This window comes from Emys orbicularis, chromosome 5, assembly GCF_028017835.1.
Source record: "Emys orbicularis isolate rEmyOrb1 chromosome 5, rEmyOrb1.hap1, whole genome shotgun sequence".
NCBI classification, from domain to species: Eukaryota; Metazoa; Chordata; order Testudines; family Emydidae; genus Emys; species Emys orbicularis.
The window spans coordinates 66392828-66407066 of record NC_088687.1 but is presented as its reverse complement, the minus strand read 5'-3'; the positions used below and the strand labels follow the sequence as shown (position 1 = coordinate 66407066).

The 14239-nt window shown below is 41.2% G+C and overlaps 1 protein-coding gene across 2 annotated transcripts in view; it reads right to left on the bottom strand.

Annotated features, from left to right (window-relative positions):
* The window catches only part of RAPGEF2 (Rap guanine nucleotide exchange factor 2), a 331016-nt gene that overhangs the window by 167225 nt on the left and 149552 nt on the right, over positions 1 to 14239 (bottom strand). The window lies entirely within an intron of this gene.

Sequence of the window (14239 nt, the reverse complement as noted above, 5' to 3'; positions counted from 1 at the left end):
CCACTGTGATACGCATTTGAAAGTTCTCGGCCGCATGAAAATCTTTTAATTCAAAGTTGAATATTCAATTATTTTTAAAATCCTTTCCTCAGCCTACAAGTCACAATTCAGAAGATAGAAATAAAAATTGATCAAATGTTTTTCAAATCCTAGAAACTGAATAAGATTAAGAATGACAACTCAGCCAAGATTTTGCTAGTAAAACAGAATTAGGACATCCCAAAGAGAAAGAGAAAGTGCACATACTGAACGCAGTGACAATTCTAATTCATTTACATTAAAAACCATACATATTAAAATCACAAATCTTAAATAGCCCCACTGACTTTGCATTTCACCCAGAGTCTGTTTTTCTCTAGATTTCTACTCTATATTTGGATATACATGCACTCAAATAAATCCAACTGCACATTGAAATAAATTTTCTATATTCAATTAACACAGGAGTAGTAAGAAGTCTGAGAGATCAGCAATTGTATCAAGTGTAAACTAAATTCCTTTCTGAAGGAAAAATCAGAGGGGTTGAGCAGTGGTGGCTGTCCTGCTCTGCCCCCTAATTACTGCAGCATTTTGTAGTGAGAGGTGCTTAATCTTGGCCCCTAGTTCCTACCAACTGTAGGGAAACATAAACTCCGAAATTCCAAATTATTTGTTGGTCTGAAAAGCTTCTCTGTTCAACAGCTGGTCTGACTTCTGCCACTTGCAGCTGCAATGAAGACACTTATGGGACTCTCTCTTAGATGTCATCATTGGGGACCATGTTTACCCCTCATAATACAGGAGGGACCCCTAAATTACCATGCTTCCCCCTTTTCAAGAAGTTATAGCCATAATGGTCTACTTCGAGTGAGAGTTGTAGGTGCTTAATGGGTTACTTCTCTCTGCTATTCACCTTGTTTTGGCACTTTTTCCCTACCACCACCATTTGGATGGTGTGTGTTTATGTTCCTCAGGCCCTTATTGCTGCCATTTCCCCTCATTTCCACCTCCTTCTCATCTGTTTTTCAAGTACCCAGTACCATCAGCATGTCTGTGTTTATACAGCATGAGTAATCTCTGCCCCAAGGAGATTACAGTCAGTTTTACAGACAATGAAGTTTAGACAATACACCAGATGACTAAATAAAGGTAAGTCTCAAAACAGTATCAGAGGGGTAGCCGTGTTAGTCTGAATCTGTAAAAAGCAACAGAGGGTCCTGTGGCACCTTTAAGACTAACAGAAGTATTGGGAGCATAAGCTTTCGTGAAAGGTGCCACAGGACCCTCTGTTGCTTTTCTCAAAACAGTGACAATGCTCCTTTTTAAACATCTCTATTGGATTATTGTTAAGAGCTTCCTGGGAAGAAAAGTGTTTCATAGAAAGTGAAATGGAGCAGAATTTCAAGGGGCAAAATAGAGGTAGTCTTGTGCCAAGCATAAGAGGCAGTTTCTAATTTACTGCTTGATATTCCACTTCCTTTTATTTTTAAAGGAGAATGGAGAGGTTGGTGGGGCTTTGTTTTCAGGATCCCTATTGTCTTTCCCTAGCCACCCCAAAAGCACAACATAATGATTAATCTCCCTCAGGGTGAGGGTCAGACGTGGCTTTTGGTTGCTAGTTGATGTTGCATCTCCAGACCAGAAGTCAATAATAGGTTGACATACCTTCACACCACTGCAGAAGAGTGTGTTTTCTGTAACTTACCGGTACTATGACCTTGTTATACACTATAGTTGGACCATGGCACAGATCTCCCATTCCCTCATTTAGTCAACATCTTCCCTCCATGTGTGTGGATTTCCCTTCTACCTACATTTTCTTCTGTATACCTTCCCTTCTGTTTCTCTCCCTTCCCATTTTTGCATGGCGTTCACTTTGTTGTTCCATTCGGGCAAATGCTGACTAGTAGCATGTCAGTTTCACTCTGATTTTATAAGGGTCCTTAGGAAAGTACAATATGTTCGATAAGTAATACAGTTGAAGTGCTCCCTTCAGTACTGAGAAAATAATCTCTCAGTGCCGGTTGCTGCAAGTAAACTTTAATTTTTACAATCCCAAACTAAAATTTAAAATCCTTATATTTAAATCTAACCTATACTTTAACCAACGTCTTTGGTAACTCATTTCATTACCTACCTACTCTCCCTTTCTGTAATATCAATTTATCCTAATGGAGGTAACATCTACATCTAGGAACAATATCCAGTACAAACTATTGCATGCCTAGGTATGGGGGTTGCCCGAAGTATAACAAGTTTTTACTTTTAAATTGTTAAATCTCGTATAAATCACTATAATAATTTTCCTTTTATTACTCTCATAGTTAAAAAAAGAAAACATTTCTCTAAATTGAACATATTTAAGTGTCTTAATATCATTTCATCATACATTTTTATTCAAATATTGCACTGATGTTTTGTATTTTACAAAAGCAACAATGGCAAAATTGTGACTTGCTGAGATTAAAGAGTTATCCACATAATCTATGAAGTGCCTGCAAATAATAAAAGTGAGTGTCCTGGACAGAGTCATACAATATTTCTGAAACTGATATCAGAGGTTATTCAGAATAATTTTGCTCACCTTAAATAGTGATATTTCCTCTGCCAAAAAAACTGTGCTATTAGCGTTCTAATTTTAGGTTCCCTTCAAAAACATCTTCAGAACAACTGCCAACACGATGATTCTAGATAACTACACTAGCGAAGATAAGAGATTCATCCACTGCTTCAAATGTTTTTATTTGAAAATTATAGATAGGACAGATAAGGAGTCTAACTTTTTTAATTAGAATACATCCAAGGCTTTTGTGCCCCCAAACTCCTACAGATTTGGTGTATACTTCTGACCAAACTATTTAACAGCTAACTAAAATATTTGTTTAGTTTGGTTGTTGCTTCACTGGAAATTCGAATTTGTGTCTGAGTCATTCAGCCCAAAATCTTAGCCCTATGCAACCAGAAGCAATTTGAAAGGGTCAAAGATTAGAAAATTCATCTTCTGCAATTGCTGATCATCTATCTGGTGTGCATTTCTTACCAGCCAAATACAGACAATGTTCATAGTTTTATTTTTATTTTTAATATTTTTGCACTCTCAACTATTATTGAGGGGAAGAGGCAGAGTGGGACCTCATGGTGGAGAGCAGGTGGGGCAATGGTCCAGGTGCTAGTGGCTCCCCCACTTCTCAGGAGCTTCCAGCAGCAGCACTCCAAAGGTGGCGAGCCAGCTGGCCTCCAAAGGGAGATGCACTGCATCTGACATTTCTTGCCTCATTTGGAGAGGGTTAGCCTCCCCAAGCCTTATACCTACCACCCATATGTGGAATGTGTTCTGAGGTTGTCCATCATGGAGTTTGTAAGATAAATCTATATACTCTCAGATTCACAGAGAGGTGTTGTTTCGATATGGCAGTGCCTCTTTTCGGTGGTGGAAAGGAATAATCATTCTAATTTCTGGAAGAGTTTAGAGTCCTGTCCAGTAAAACGCTAATGCTCGCCTCATGGGTAGGGTGTGGACAGCTGCTTCCTGTTGGTTACTGTGAGGCTTTGTGAAGAAGCACAGAAAGTGTATTGGTTGATTGAAATGAAAAGACGGGATCTTAGGTAAAAAAATCTTAGGTGTGGGCATAGTGTGACTTTGTCTGTATAAAACAATGTGTATGGTGGATAGGCCATAAGGGACATAATTTTGCCAACCCATCGAGCAGAAGTGATGGTGACAAGGAAGGCCATTTTCATGGCTAGGTGTACACAAGAGCAGGTTGTCATTAGTTCAAACGGGGACCTAGCTAGAGATCAAATGGCTGTCTACGGAGGAGTGAAAAGTGATTGCCACCAAGTGCACCCTAATGGAGCTGGTGGTGAGTCCGAACTGTTTAAGGTATAGTATGTAGTCAAGGATAAGTGATAACAGAGCATGTGTCTCATCAACTTGGTGGGAAGTGCACCTACATCGAAATCTAATCCATTTGTGAACCTAAAGTGCGTCTGGTGGTGTAACACTTGGTATTCAAAAGTATCTGTTTGTCTGCCTCCGAACAGATTATTTCTGAATCCTGGAACCACAGAGGAACCAGACTCTGAGGTGGAGCATCTGAGGATAGGAATGGAGAATGTGTCCTTTGTCCTGTGAGAGGAGCCATGGTGTTATGTGTAGAAAGATCGGTCTGCATACCATCATTGGAGGAGGTAAGTATACAAGACCTGTCGAGGCCATGTGGGATCTATTAGTATGACATAGGCTCATGTATTTAACACAGTACTCAGAAGAGGAGGGGAAAGGGAGAGAAGGTATACAGGAAAGATGCTCCCCATGTTATGTCTCCCAGCGATCTGCATTCCAGTCCCACTCTGGAACAGAATTGAAGGCAGCAGGTGTTGCGTGGAATGGCAAAGAGATCTATGGTGGAGCGTCCCCATAGGTTGAATATGAGTTGAATGGCTCGCATATCCAACTCCCACTCATAATCATGCAAGAATGTCCTGCTCAATGCATCCACGGAGATGTTCTGGTATCCCGGGAGGTACCCGGCTGTAATGGAGACATTGTTCTGGATACACCAGTTCCACCGTTTGATCACCTCAGAGCATAAAGAGTGGGACCTCGCTTCGCCCTGCCTGTTGACGCAATACATGCAGGAGAGATTGTATGTCATCACTCCTATGGTATGATGTTTGAGAAGAGGTAGGAAATGTTGGCAGGCATTGCGGACTTGTCGTAGCTCTAGGAAGTTGATGTGTAAGGAGGATGCGGTGGACGACCATCTGCCCTGCACTGTGTGTTCATGCAGATGCACTCCTCAACTGATTAGTGGTTAGTATCTTAGTCGGTGGTGGTTGTAGAAAAGGAACTCCAACACAGACGTTGTTTGGCTGTGTCCACCACAGTTGAGTCCTTGGCTCACATCGGCGTGGATGAAAGCTTGTGGAAGCTATGTTTGTGAGGAAGATACACTGTATGGAGCCATGCTTAAAGGCATCGCATATGGAGTCTTGTGTGCCTGACCATGAATGTGGCTGCTGCCATGTGGCCTAGAAGCTGTAGACCTGTTTGGGCCGAGACCTGGGGCCAGATCTGTGCGGTGGACACCAGACCCATTATAACCAAGAATCTATGAGATGATAGGAAGGCTCTGGCTTATATGGCATCTAACTGCACACCAATGAATTCCAGCTGTTGTACTGGTGTTAAAGTGGGCTTTTTTAGGTTCAGAAGGAGGCCCAGCTTCGTCAACAAGTCCATTGTTCTGTGTACGGCTCAGAGAGCATCATGTTTGGATGAGGCCTTGAGGAGACAGTCATCCAAGTATGGAAAAATTATGATTCCATGTTTCCTCAGGCAGCAACTACTGCGAGGACCTTGGAGAACACCCAAGGTGCCGTGGATAGTCCAAAGGGCAGTACTTTGTACTGGTAGTGGTTGGTGCCCAAGATGAATCGGAGAAATCATCTGTGTGCAGGGTGTATGGAAATATGAAAGTATGAGTCTTGGAGGTCAAGGGCTGAGAACCAGTCCCCCTGTTCCATTGCTGGGATAATAGTGGAGAGGGTAACCATCTTGAAGCATTGCAGTTTGATTAATTTGTCTAGGTTGCAAAGGTCCAGGATGGGACGCAAGCTGCTGGACTTCTTCTGAAAATAGCGGGAGTAGAAGCCCTATGGTGGGAAGGGACCTGTTCTATTCTATTCCCAATTGCAGAAGATGTTTTATTTCCCCCTGTAGAATGGAATCGTGACAGGGTCCCTGAACAGGGACGGGGAGGGTGGGTGGCAGGGCGGGATAGATAGGAAGGGGATGGAGTATCCTTCCCTGATTATCTCTAGGACCCACTTGTCCAAGGTGATGAGACTCCAGGATGATAGGAACGGAGCCAGTCACTTGCCAAACTGATGGAACCTCGAAGATGGTGGGCATGCCTGGAAAGGGGGAGGCTTCTCAGGGCCTTGATCACACCTTCAAAATTGTTGCTTTGGTGGTGGTGCGTGACAGTTAGATCCCTGAGGAGTGGAGTGTCTATGTTTAGGAGGAGGACTTTGTCATTGGCGCTGGGTATCGTAATGCCATTGAGAAGTGTATTGTTGTATACAGGACTGCAGAGGGAGTTTGTCTCTCTCTTTGGTGCTGGCGTGTTTATGTCAGGCGAACGCAGTGTAGCTCAGGAATCTTTAAGGGAGTGCAGAGAATTATCCGTGTGCTCTGAGAATAGTTTCTGTCCCTCAAACGGCAAGTCCTCTTACTGTGGTTTGTACATCCTTAGGAAAACCCATGAGATGTGCATTGTGGCTCCACATCTCGACCACAGCAGTCAAAATGGATCAAGCAACGGTGTTTGCAGAGACTAGTGAGGCTTGTAGGGCTGTACGGGCTAGGAGGTGTCCATCCAATATCAAGGCTTGGCATTGCTCCTTCTGGGTCTCCAATCAATCATGGCAGAGTTAGTCCAATTTGGAGTAGTTTAGGTAGTTATACTTTGCCATGAGGGCTGCATAGTTTGAGATCCTAAACTAGAGCATGACTGATGAATATGCCTAGCATCCAATTAGGTATAGACGTTTCCAATCTCTGTCTGGATTGTGAGAACAGGATTGGAACTGACGGCCTCTCTCTTGCACCGCATTGACCACCAGAGAATTTGGGGTGGGGTGCGAAAATAAGAATTCTGCATCCTTCACCAAAACATAATATTTCCTCTTGGCATGTTTGCAAGCCACAGGGATAGACGCTGGGGTCTGCCACAGCACCTTTGCAGGGTTGAGAAGAGCCTTATTGATCAGCAGTGCGATCTTGGTGCAAGAGGATGTGTGAAGACTATCCAGCAGTTCATGCTACTGGTCTTTAACTTCCTCCAACGGGATCTGTAAAGATTCTGCAACCCTGCAGAAAGTGTCTGAAGTTGTTGACAGATTTGGGGGGGGCTCCTAAAGGCAGCCCAGCTTGGTCCCTAGAGCTGGGAAATGGTGCCAAGGGCCATAGATCTTCTCAGAGTCTTTAGACCATTTCTTTGAGCTGTTACTGGAGGTACTCGGACAAGCCCTGGAGCTACGTCCCCCATCAGATGAGGCTGAGGTAACTGACTTCGCCAGGGACAGCATTCTGGTTGGCTGTGCCTCAGAGTGTGAGGAGGAAGCCCGTTTCTTGTCATTCGAATAAGCAAGGGATGACTTTCTCTTCAGGGGACACGGAGAGTGGGGGTCAGCCTACAACTTGGCAGAGCATGAGGGCTTCTCTGGGGAGGATTCCAAGCCTGGGTCCAATGCCTGTTGAAGCAACTTCTCCATAAGGAGGTTTCAATCTAATGTCCCAGTCCTTCCTGGCCCTGGGTGTCAAGCTGAAGCAGTGGGAACACTTTTGTGGGACGTGTCCCTCTCCCAGACAGCAGCTACACTGTGTGTTGCTGTTTGTTAGCAGGACGGTGGCCGCACAAGAAATGCACTTCTTAAACCCAGGGGATCAGGCATAAGGGTGGGTGGGAAGCAGGGGAAAACAAACTCAAGCTATGAAAGAACTGTGAATGTAAAGACAAAAATAATTTTTTTTTTTGTTGGATAGAAGAGGAAAGGAGAAGAAGAAAATACTAACTATACTACATTAACAGATAAGGCACTATCTAATGAGGGAGTAGGAGAAGTGGGCTCTGCTGCAGATTCCATCCCAGACCAAAGGCAGTAGAGAAGGAACTGGGAGCGGTCGGACCGCACAGCCCTATAGATATGTCCCACACACAGCGCGGGGACAAGGGAGGAGTGCTCGTGTACAGTCTGACGGGCATTGCTGATGAACATCTCTGAACCCAGGCGCAGGGGGTGCTGCCGCACCTACAAGGAAGCACCCATAAGGACATCACTCGAAGAATAACCCTTAATTACCATCTGAGTCACTCCAGAATACAAGTGAACGTTTGGGGGGAGGGTTTAAGTTTGAACTTTCAAACAGCACTTCTACAATGTTTAATGATCAGTCTAAACCAAAGTATATAATGGACTGCAGCAAAGGGGTGTGAAAGTAATGAAAATCCTTATGGCTAATAAAGCTAGAAAATAATCCTGACATGCACTAAATATTCAGATTAATAAACCTCACTTTTACTATTAGCACAAAATAATTAGAAAGAACATTGAGGATTTTACTTATTTGACAATAGATATAGGAGTATTAATGTTTATTTGTAAACACTGATATATTTTCCAGAATAATTTGAGTGGATTACACAAAATGCAGCTACAATTCAGACTTCACAAGTCTCCCAGTAACTAGTACCTAATAACTTTGGCAAAGGTTGGTAGTTATCCTACATGTTAGCTGCTACTTAAATCAGCAATTCATTTGATCGTGTGTAAGGTGACTGTTTCAAAGTTATAGGGCTTTTTCAACATGCCAAGTTGCAAAAATGCCTAGATGACGCTGTTTTTAAGTGGCTCTTCTCCCCATTTGTGCATTACCTGGATATAAGCCTAAGGCCTCTTCTTGCAAAACTGATTTAAATGCTATGAGATGCAGGGAGTTGAGGGTACAGCGATAGGGAGTTGAAAGAAAAATAAAATCCTTTCAGGATTCTTTGGCTTAAATCTATACTACCGACGACCCTGCAATGTTCTCTTGTCAGGCATTTAACAACAAGTATGTTTTTAAGCTCAAAAGTAGAAGCATTAATCATACTGTATTTGAAACAGGGTGGATAAAAATCAATGATTCTTTTAACAAAATCAAAAAAATCAGATTTTTATTTAAATCAGATTTTTTGATTAAATGCTTTTTGAGGAAAAACCTATCTAAAGATAGTTTTAATTAAGATACATTATAGTTCAAAGATATCATCACGTTATAAGAATTATAAATTCTAATTCTATAGTATGAGACAATATATTCATGTAATGTTTAAGAGAAGTTTTGTAAATGAGTTCCAATAGTTCATGGATTAGGGACCCCTTATGAGGTTCCAGGGGCTTCTGTATAGATTATTTAGGTTAATCTTTCTATCTACCCAATGGGACTCAGTGCTCAGTCTAGAAGATACCTTCAGAGATGCTTAGTTTTGCAGTTCTCAAAATGTGGATTTGTGTCTCCAGAGATAACATGCTTGTTAGCAGCAAACATGTTTTAAAATAAATAAATACACAAAAATATATATATCAAAACAACAGACCTCAACCCTATTGTCCCTCTGCAAATTTGTGTACACAGAGTCATTCCCTTACCTCTCTCTAAAAGTGCAAAGTTTCAAAAAGTTCAATGAATAGAAGATAAGATTGTTGGGGGCGGAATATATCTGGACAAGGAGAAGTCTGGAGATAAATGTGAGAAGGGAGGGACAGGCAGTAGAAACAAAAGTGAAACTATTTTATCAGCATATTCCAGAAGTCTTGAGGTCTTTCTGAGTGTAGCCTTCATTGATTTGGGATCTACCACACCATTCACTCACTAGAAGGGAAAAACCATCATGGAAGCAGGCCGTAAAAGAGACCCAGTTTGGGAATATTTTAATGAAGTTCCTCTACCTGTGGGTAAGACAGGCATGCGTGCAAAATGCAAACAGTGCAACAAAGAAATGCAAGGCCTGGTTGCCCCAATGAAACAACATCATGAGAAGTGTTCCTTCTCAGGAGATGCTTTGAAGATGATGAAAGGAACATGTCTGAACATGCAGGATCTTCAGGTTGGTAAACTTCTTTATTTCATACTTCTTTCTTAAGGGACTGCCTGTCTTCCTTCTGGACTATTCTTGAATTCTCAGGTTTGAGCAAAAAATATAGTTGTTACTCTGTGGTACTATCATTTTAGATGCAGTTGTGATAAAAAAGGAATAGCTGAAATAGGCAGATCTTCTTTTTACAATTTCACCTTTAAAGTAGTACTGAGTGTCAGTGAATGCAATGAGTAATACTAAATGGCAGTATGGTAATAGTAATTAAATAACTGCATTGACATTTTATTTAGGAGAATCCATCCTTAACATACAGGATTCTGTAGACTATCCACCTTCAAGATCACCATCATTTTCTATAGTTTCAGAGTTATCTGCCAATGAGAGTGTTTCAGTCACATCATGTATGTCACATAGCCGCAGTATATGCAGTAAAATGCAATTGAAGATGTCATTTGAAAGCACAGATTTATTTAACTTGTGCACAGAGGAATCACTACACTCCCTATAGGATTCCAGGGCCACACACAGTTTTGTTTTGTTTTATAAAAAACTGTAGCAAAAAGAAAAAAAAAATCTCCATCATCCAGAAAGAACCATAGATAAATTTGTGATAAGAACCATCAGATTACAAAAAGAGTAATTGATGAAAAGATTGCCCGGTTTGTTTATGCAACAAACTCTCCTTTCCCTATGATTGAGACCCCACACTTCATTAACATGCTTCAGTCATTAAGACCAGGATACAGTCCACCCAACAGAGCAGATGTTGCAGGCAAATTGCTCGATAAAGTGTACGAAAGGGAAATTGAGCAGTGTGCAAAAGGTATAGAGGGTGAAATTGTTAACCTAAGTCTTGATGGGTGGAGTAATGTCCACAGTGATCCTGTTCTATGTGCTTGTGTAACAATAGAAGAAGGGAATGTCTTCCTTACAGAAACAATTGTTACATCAGTGAACTGGTGGAAGTCACTTAAGCGCTTGGATTCAGACACAGTTGAAGTGATAATCTCAGGCTTGGTCTACACTAACCCCCCAAATCGAACTAAGGTACGCAACTTCAGCTACGTGAATAACGTAGCTGAAGTTCGAAGTACCTTAGTTCGATCTTACCTCGGTCCACACGTGGCAGGCAGGCTCCCCCGTCGACTCCGCGGTACTCCTCTCGCCGAGCAGGAGTACCGCAGTCGATGGCGAGCACTTCCGGGTTCGACTTATCGCGTCCAGACAAGACGCGATAAGTCGAACCCAGAAGTTCGATTGCCAGCCGCCGAACTAGCAGCTGGGGATAGACGTACCCTCACTTTTAACAGCAGTAGCTTCTTCTGCCAGTGTAGAAATAATATTTTCTTCCTTTGGACTAATTAATTTCAAATTGAGAAATTGTTTGGGACCTGAAAAATGTTTGTTTTTCTTTTCCAGATTATAAACAAAACAGGAAAATGAAGGTGAAGACGACTGAGTTAGCTGCAGAAGCCAATATTTTAAGTTTCTCATGTTGACCTGGCTGACAAAGTCGATATTTTTTTTAATATTTCATTTAACTATTTTATTTTAAAACAATTTTAACAAAAACAAACCTATTTTAAAAAACGTGAATGTTTAACTAAATTCAAAAATTCATATATGTGCTCGTTTTGTTAAAAGTTTGCTACTGAAGAAAAAAATCCAGAATACATAACATTGTAGTTTTAGTTAAGTAAAACAATTTAAATGTCTGTCTGGTGATGTTCTCCTCCTATTACAGCCTGGCAAGAAAATCCTCCAAATATTAATGATTAACCTGTTGAATTGGAGATAGTTCACCTCCCAATGACTTCATAAATATCTGCTTCAATTATCTTTGGTACATGAAATAACCAATCATTCATTTTCTGCTTTAACTGTAAAACTAATCTGAAAAGTTTGCAAAATAAAGCACTTTAAAAATGTATAGTGTGTACCTTCTAAAAATGAAACCTACAGCCATCTCTGAGTTGTGAAGAATATGTATTAAGATTATAACAACCAACAAGAATGCACTTTTATGTAGAAATCCATGATTAAATCGAGTCTTCCTGACTAGTGACTTAAATTATGATTTAAATCAATTTGATTTAAATCAAATCCACCCTGATTTGAAATGAATGCAATTAATTTATTTAAGAGTGGCTCAAAATACAGTTGGTTTGGGTGCTGATAACATGAAGTCTACTGCAGTTAAAACCTTTCCCAAAGCTATTTAAAGTGGGGAAAAGGAAGAGGAGGAGCAGGGAAACCATTGTATGTGACCAAACACTGCCAAGCCATCTCCTGAAACAAAGATTTGGTTGATGAAAATGTAGCGTAACAGGTTTCAGTGGTGACCCACCACACCAGAAACTAATCTCTGAGCATGTAAAATTAAGGAGTCTTTAGGAAGGGGAAACAAAAGGGGGAAGGAATCTGAAACCACTAAAATATGTTTAAGTAACGTGAAGAATCTGCCCAACCCATAAAACCAAGTTAGAGGATGAAAGTCTAACCTTAGCTCACCTGACAACAATTTAGGGATTTTGCAAGGTCCTGATATCGATACTGTGCCAGCATGTGCTGCATTATCAAATTGAAATGCAGCAAGTTAACCCAAATTGTCAGTCTACATTTCCAGTATTCAGTGAAGGGGCTTTACATTTAAGAGCTGCTATTAATTTTAAATAAATTGCTCTTTTCGGGGGGGGGGGGGAGGGGGGAGAGAGAGAGAGAGAGAGAGAGAGAGGAATAGTAATAGCTTTAGGATACACTAAATTACTCCCAAATTATGTGTTTACTTGATAGGGTTTTGAAGGAGTTGTTACTCATTTCTCTGGATGCAAGGTCGATGATAACTATACAGAGACACACTAATTTTGAGCCCAATTCCCTTTGAGATTTGTGTCCTGATGGGAACTTGCAGAACCCTACCCTTTTGTATTTGCAGTCAGAGAGCAGCAGCAAAAACATACACTGTTTGTTAAGGAGGCAACTCCTCCCAATCACAGAGAAAATAAAGAACACTTAAAATCACTCCCTCCTGCTTGACAACTTGTCCTGCTTTGGGTTTCATGACACCATTCTCTCTTCATTCTATCTCTGGCTGTTCCTTCAGTCTCTTCCGAGAAGGTCCTAACCATTTCTGCTACACTTACTGTGGGTTATTACAGGGCTTTGTCCTAGCCCCCTCCTCTTCTCTCTCTCTCTGGATGATCTACTCATTCATGTTGCTTTAATTATGATCTCTACACTGATGACTCTCAAATCTTCTCCTAGCCAATGGCCATCTAGCCAATCCCACATCTCCTTGTTAGTGTCTCACTGTTAACTGAAAGTGAACTCATTTTTCCTCCAAACTCCTTGCCACTGTCCCCATTCTCTACCTCAGGGGGAGGGATAGCTCAGTGGTTTGAGCATTGGCCTGCTAACCCCAAGGATTGTGAATTCAATCCTTGAGGGGGCCATTTAGGGATGGGGGGGGGGGGAATCTGTCAGGGACAGTACTTGGTCCTGCTAGTGAAGAAGGCAGGGGACTGGACTCAATGACCTTTCAAGGTCCCTTCCAGTTCTATGAGATAGGTATATCTCCATATATTTACCACTATTCACCACTACCCTCTAACTGGCTCATAACCTGGGTATCATCTTTGACTCCTCCCTCTCCCTTGTCAGAGTCAGCCTATTTCCAAATCTTGCTGTTTCTTCATACACTAGTTATGCAAGTCCTGACTTTCTCTTTTTGTCCCTACACCTAAGACCCTTGTTGAAGCTCTCATCTACTTACCATCTTGATTACTCTTACTCCTTTCTGCCCACCCTGACACCGACAAAACTTCCTCTTCCTATCATCTTGCCTGTCATTTTGACTGTTGTTCTTATCCCAACCACATCAAGTTTAAGTTTAACCTTGCCTTTCAAGACCTGTTACACCACCCCTTGGTACTTATAGAACTTTGCTGCCCGCCCCCAGGGATCCCAACTTTGGCAATCCATCTGTATATTTTCTTCCACACCATACCTTTAGCTTTGAATACCCTTTGATAGCTGGGTGAAAGCCCAACAACATTCAAACCTCTCCTGACAACTCAAATCTATGACAACTACAAGAAATTAGTCATGTAATATTAGTAAGACAGAAGGGCAACGGAAAAAGTGTTATATTTCTAATGTAAAATAAATTGCATTACTAAAAACATCATATCATCAAAACATGTTAATCACAACCTTAACCAATACATTTTTGCTGTACCCCTTCTCCTATTTTTGACTCTCAGGCCATAAACTCTTAGTGATAGGGACTGTGACTTTCTCTCTGTTTGGCACAGTGACTATGGTGCTACCAGAAATAATAAATACAGATTTCCACTATGTATTGACTCAAAATGTTTTTACTTAAATGGACACAAAATGATTAATAAGTGTCAGTTACACATACAGTCTAACAAGAAAAGTGGCATAGAAAGTAAGCTCTTCAAGGCAAGGACTGCATCTTTGTATCTGTTCGACATATGCCTAGAATAATAGGTCTCCCAATTCTAGTTGTGGCCTTTGAGTGCACCACCACCAATTTTTTTTTTTTTTTCTGTTTTCCAACTTGTTTATTTTTGTGCATTTAACAGCACTTT